Genomic DNA, 6,720 nt, shown 5'->3' on the forward strand with positions numbered 1-6,720 from the left:
TGTATTCATTTTCATTTTTTGTATAAATTTATATCTAATATTTTCATTTTTTTGTTTTAGTTTTCCGCTGAGTCGGGCTGCTGCTAGGATTGTTCATTATATAATTCAGCAGATGTATAAATCATCTTTTAAGAGCTATGGCGATGTCAAAAATAAAGATGAATGGTTTAAAATTTTTAAGGTAATATTATTATTTATTGTTATTTATTTAAGTAGTGCATTTAATTTATTTTTATAGTTATGGTTATTTAAATGAAATTCTCATTATAATTACTTAACATTTTATTTTAATGTCATACAACATTGCAGGAGAAATGTGTGTGGGATCCGTTGAATGAAAAAATGGTTCAAAATGTTTTCAATATCAGATGCTCTAAAAGAATGTCTGATATGCTGCGACGAGTAATGGAGAATTATGAGTTTCACGACATCCGTCCTAGCTGGATAGTTTCAGGAGCTTGTTACATATGGGAGGACTCCAGAATTCCGGGCTAAATCAGAAACTTTTAAGAAGATGAGGGCATCTGAAAAGGGCGGTTGTGTCGATACAGTTGGAAGTATTAGTACCGCGGAGCATGCCCGACGATTGGTAAAAATTTTAAAATTTTTAAGTTACATCTTTATTCATAATATATTTTACTAATTATTTTTAATTATATTATTTCAGCTAAGGAGTTGGGGAGAAAACAATTGATGCCTGAGTTGCTTTCGAGGACCCGGACAAGGAGATCGGGAGGTTTTGTCGACGAGCGCACGAGATTGTATCTTGTAAGTAATGAAATTTACGTTGTTTATTTTCTTTAATTTAATAAATAATGTTGTGACGTTATTTTCACGTGGCAACCTATAAGTTGTGGCGTGAATTTCATGTGGCAATTGATAAATTGCCATGTGAAAATCGCGTGGCAAATCATAAGTTGTGGCGTGAAAATCACGTGGCAACTTTTTAATATATTTTAATTTATAGTATGTACATATTTATTTAGTATAATTAAATATGCATGGAAATATTTAACTTAAATTTTTTTATTGAATATGTGTGCAGGATGAATATGATAGATTGCTTGCAATTTTCCTGGAAAATAATCCTCAATACATGCTAGCAGAGGGGGAGCCGCTTAACGCTGATGTTGATCACTATATTTGGTGTGAGGTTATTAAAGAAAAAGGGCCTAATGGTTGCTTTTTCGGGGCTGGAAATTTGGCGTCCAGCTATAGAGCTGGTGATCGCAATTTGTATCAAAGAGTTCAGGATGGAGAGGGTGGATCGCGTCAATCAAACCTGACACGGGAACAAAGTGAATTAATAAGGCAATTGGCGAGACGCGAAAATGAGGCCCAGATGGAAATGATGCGGAAGAAGCAATCTGATATGGAGGAGCAGCATGCGCGGCGGATAGAGGGCATTCTGAAGAAGCAAGCTGAGATGGAGGAGCAGATGAGACGATTTATGCAAGGAGGTGAAAACTAAAGTAATGTTCGTTCCTCCTCAAGAGCCGGAGGATGACGGAGTGGATGATGATTTTAATCCTGATAATTATTTTCCGACCGATGATGATGGCTCTTAAAAACATTTTGTATTTTATTTGTTTTAAATTTATATTTATGTAACTTATTCTACATTTTAATTCATTAAAATATTAGTTTTAAATTTTTAGTTTTATTTAATTGAATTTATTATATAAAATTTATCATATGAATTTATTTTATAAAATTTTATTATATAAATTTTATTATATAAATTATATTTTATAGATTTTATTATATAAATTTTATTATATATAAATTTTATTATATATATTTTATTATATATAATTTTATTATTTAAATTTTATTATATAAATTAATTAGTTAATTATATAAAAATACAATTAATCCAGCGTTATTTAATTTAAAAAAAAAAAATTCAATGTAGTGACGTGAGACACATCGCTATAAAAGTCAAAAGCACACTTCTCCACACCTGCCACACCTGCTCTCCGTGCAGGGAGATGTTTCCCATATAACTTTATTGCGACGTGGAAGTCGCGTCGCTACGTTCTGACGTGGTATCCACGTCGCTAATGAGTTGTCACACGTGCTCCTGCGACATAGCAGCACACGTCGCTATTGTTTGATTGCGACGTGCTTTTCAATGTTGCGACGTGGTATTCACGTCGCTGCATAGCAGTTTTTTTGTAGTGCATGCTAAAACTCTCAAAACAGCCGTCAAAAAATTAGATGCATTTGAATTTCTACCCCTTTCTAGTTTTATTACTATATTTTGATCCTTTATCTTAATTTTTTTAATCATAAATTTATCTTAATCATTAAACATATTATCAATAAATTAATATATATTACTTTTTATTAGGTTTTTTAATAAATTAATAGCATTCATACAATTGTTGCCTACAAAACTCATCAATTATGCTTAGAAAATTAACACATTCATGTGTATACAAAATTTATTAGTTATTCTTCTTAGCAAATTTATAGCATTCATTGCTATTAACGTTTGCCAAAATTATAGACTTTTATTTTGTCTAATATGTGTCATTATTTTTCATTTTTTTTATTCAATTTCAATTTTTGCACACAGCACAATAATAATTTTCCATAATTTAAATTTTATTTTATTTTTAACTATCTCACTTTTATTTTCTATCTTCCAACAATAAAATTATAAATTGAAGTGTTAGTGTGGAAATGATAACATCTATTGGTTCTCAGATATCAAGAGGTGGGAGGAAGGAATGGTAGCGGAGAGTAGAGACGTTTGGTTGCGAATTTTTGGTATTCCGGTTCATGCGTGGAAGCCTCAATTCTTCGTGGCTTTAGCGGAGGTGTGGGGGAGTTTCTTATGCATTGACGAAAGGACATCAAAAGGGGACGTTTTTGATGTTGCAAGAATTCTGGTTAAGATAAATATTGGTTGTCAAATCCCTGATGTTGTCCATGCTCATATAGATGGCAAACTGTTTAACTTGGTGATTCGAGAGGATGCTATGGGGTTGTTTCACAGCAACACCGGGGCGCAGGGTAGCGTGGAGTCAGTTTCTTCTTCAGCTGATGAGGACAGGGTCTGGCAGGATCTCAATGGGGATGATGGGGAAGATTTAGTGACTGAATTTTCAAATGACTCAATACAACAGTTTTCTTCTGAGGGTGGGGTGAAGGGTGTCGGTGTTCTTTCTGGTGGATCAGGGGTGATGGGAGTGTCGTTGGGGGGGGATCAAGGTGATGTTTTGGTGGGCTGTTCTGTTATTTCTCCTTCGCTGATGGCAGATAGCGAACCGAATCCGGTTCTGGCAGAAGCGGTTCCTGTTCATAACAAAGACGAGGTAGGGGAGCATTCTGTTCTGGGAAGTTTCGACGACGCGGTATTCCGTTTTCGGGACGGTTCTTCTTCAAAGGTGGAAACGATAAAGTCGGATTTGCGGGATCTTTCTGTGGTTCCTGTTTCACCTCACTCAATTTCTGTTGATAAATATTCTTCTGATAATTCTCAAGCAGGGTTGGATAAGAGACGGAGCCAGAGGTTGGTGCGGAGAAAATCGTTAAACGATCTCTGTGTGTTCTGTAAAGGAGCGAGGAAGAAATCGTGCGGTAAGGGTGGGAAGGCAGCAAAGCGGCATGGTGCTGGGTTTATTTCCCAGGGTCAGCTTTGCATGCACAGTGGGGGTCTGGATGGTTCTGAAGTGGTTAAAAACACAGCAGGAGAGGGCGGGGATGAAGGTTGTCTCAGTGGGGGAGTTAACTTATATGAAAATCATATTGATGAATCCGACATCATCCGTAATAATCATCGGCTGTGGAAGTCTATAGAAAATAATTTTGAAGGGGATTTGTGGGACTCTATGGCGGTTTTGGGAGTCGTAGATGTGGATGGGAGGGGGAAGAGATTGTTATTAAGGCGGGAATGCGATGGTGGCAGTAGTGAGAGTTGGAAGGGACGGAAGGAGCATCCAAAAGGAGAACCATGATTATAGGAACTTTAAATATAAGAGGGGGTGTTAATTCTCTTAAAAGGAAGAGAATTTGTTCTATTATTAAAAACAACAAGGCGGATATGTTTATGATTCAAGAAACTAAAATCACAAATATGGAGGATAGTTTGGCGAAAAGCTTTTGGTACAACCCGGATGTTGGTTACTCTTTCTCTAATTCTTTGGGGAGATCGGGAGGTTTGATCACTCTTTGGAATAGCAATAAGGTGGCGGTGGTGGGTAGTTTTAAAGGAGATGGGTACTTGGGCAATATAGTGGAGTGGAAGAATAAGATTTTCTATATTGTTAATATTTATTCTTCTTGTCTATTGAGTAAGAAAAAGGAGATGTGGATGGAGCTTTTAGACTTGAAAGAAGCCTTCAAAGATGGTGAATGGATAATGGGAGGGGATTTTAACGCTACAAAAAATTCTAGTGAAAGGAAGGGGAGAACGGCGGCAACAAATCATTTTGAAGAGGAGCTCTTTTCGGACTTCATTGACAAAAGCCTTTTGGTGGATGTTCCTTGTAAAGGTAAAAAATACTCTTGGTTTAGTGGTGATGGCAAATCTATGAGTCGCTTAGATCGTTTTCTTATTTCTAGTAGTATTGTTGTGGATTGGGGTGTGGTTGGTCAAGTCATTTGTGATAGAGACATATCGGATCATTGCCCGGTTTGGCTAGTGATGGATAGTTTGGATTGGGGGCCGAAACCTTTTAGATTCAATAATGAATGGTTTTCTTATAATTTGTTCCTTCCTTTTGTGGAGAAAGAATGGAAAAGCATGAAGGTGGAAGGTAGAGGAGATTTTATATTAAAGGAGAAGCTTCGTTTATTAAAAGACAAACTTAGAAGATGGAACAAAGAGGTTTTTGGGAAGATTGAGTTGGAAATGGAAGATGGAATCCAGGATATGAATATAGCCGATGAAAGGTTAGTTTCCGATAACGATGCCTCTTTTGATGATGTTTTTGCTTTAAGGAAGGAATCTTGTGCAAAGTTTTGGAGGAACTTGAAAATAAAAGAAAACATGCTCATTCAAAAATCTAGAGTAAAGTGGATTAAGGAGGGAGATTCAAATAGCGGCTTTTTCCATAAGGTGATGAAACAAAGGAGAAGGATTAATCATTTAGTTCCTCTTGTCACTCCGGAGGGTTTGGTGGATTCGGTTGAAGATGTTAAAGAGGCGGTTTTCAATTTTTTTGAGAACAAATTCCTAGAAACCGAAGAGAGTCGGCCGGTGTTGGATGGAATTCAATTTAATTCTATCAATTCATTGGAAGCGGCGGATATGGAGAGGCCTTTCTTAGAAGCCGAAATTAAGGAGGCGGTGTGGGAGTGTGGGGGAGACAAAAGTCCGGGTCCGGATGGTTATTCTTTTCTTTTCATAAAGAATTGTTGGTCTTTTATTAAAGAAGATTTTTTTCGTTATTTCAAGTACTTTTTTGATGGAAACTCCATATCGAAAGCGATCACTTCTTCTTTTTTGACTTTGATTCCCAAGAAATCCAATCCGATAGTTTTGGGGGATTACCGACCCATTTGCTTGGTAGGTTGCATGTATAAAGTGGTTTCAAAGCTTTTGGCGGGGAGATTGAAAAAGGTGTTATCTTCGATTATTTCTAAGTGCCAAAGTGCTTTTGTTCCCGGTAGACAATTGTTGGACGGTGTCTTGGTGGCGAATGAGGTGGTTGATTATGCAAGAAAGGAAGGTAAAAATTGCATTCTTTTTAAAGTTGACTTTGAGAAAGCTTATGACAAAGTTAGTTGGAATTTCTTGAGATACATGATGAAAAGAATGGGATTTGGCCAAAGATGGTTGAAGTGGATGGAGCTATTGGTGTTTAATAGCAATATGTCGATTCTTGTCAATGGGAGTCCAACAAAAGAGTTTGCGGTTACTAGAGGTTTGAGACAAGGTGATCCTCTCTCACCTTTTCTTTTTGTTTTGGTTGCCGAAGGTTTATCGGCTTTGGTGAAAAGGTCTATGGAGAATGGGGATTATGCTAGATTTGACATTAAGAGATCGTGTGGGGTGGATATTCTTCAATTTGCGGATGATACTCTACTAGTGGGGGAAGGTAGTTGGAAGCATATTAGGGCTATTAAGGTGGTGCTCCGTGCGTTTGAGGTGGTTTCGGGCCTCGGAATTAATTACCAAAAAAGCAAGCTTATTGGAATTAATTCTAATTCCCATTTCTTGGATGCGGCCTCCCATGTCCTTTCTTGCAAAGTGGAAGAGAGCAATTTTTACTTCCTCGGTATTCCTATCGGCTTTAATCCTAGGAAGGAAAATACTTGGAACCCGCTTGTGTTGAAGATGAAGAATCGCTTGGAAGGGTGGACGAACCGGTTTCTTAATTTGGGAGGTAGAATCACTCTTCTTAAATCTGTTCTTAGTTCTTTAGCCATTTTCACTATGTCCTTTTACAAAGTCCCTCCGAAAGTGTTAAGAAAGCTTACCACCATTCAAAGTAATTTTCTATGGGGGGGAGTGGAGAATAAAAAGAAGATTCATTGGGTGAAGTGGGCGGATGTAAATCTCTCTTTTGATAAGGGAGGTTTGGGAGTTAAAAATATTGCTTTGTTTAATTTGGCTCTTCTTTTCAAATGGAGGTGGAAGATTCTTCAAGGCACCGATTCCCTTTGGTTCTCTATATTGAAAGCCCGCTATGGTGATCTTTCTTACAAGATGTTGAGTGGGGATAAGGGGTCGTCCCCTTCTTTGAGTAGTTCTTTTTGGTGGAGGGA

Source organism: Vicia villosa, unplaced genomic scaffold (assembly GCF_029867415.1).
Source record: "Vicia villosa cultivar HV-30 ecotype Madison, WI unplaced genomic scaffold, Vvil1.0 ctg.000027F_1_1_1, whole genome shotgun sequence".
In the NCBI taxonomy this organism is placed as follows: domain Eukaryota; kingdom Viridiplantae; phylum Streptophyta; class Magnoliopsida; order Fabales; family Fabaceae; genus Vicia; species Vicia villosa.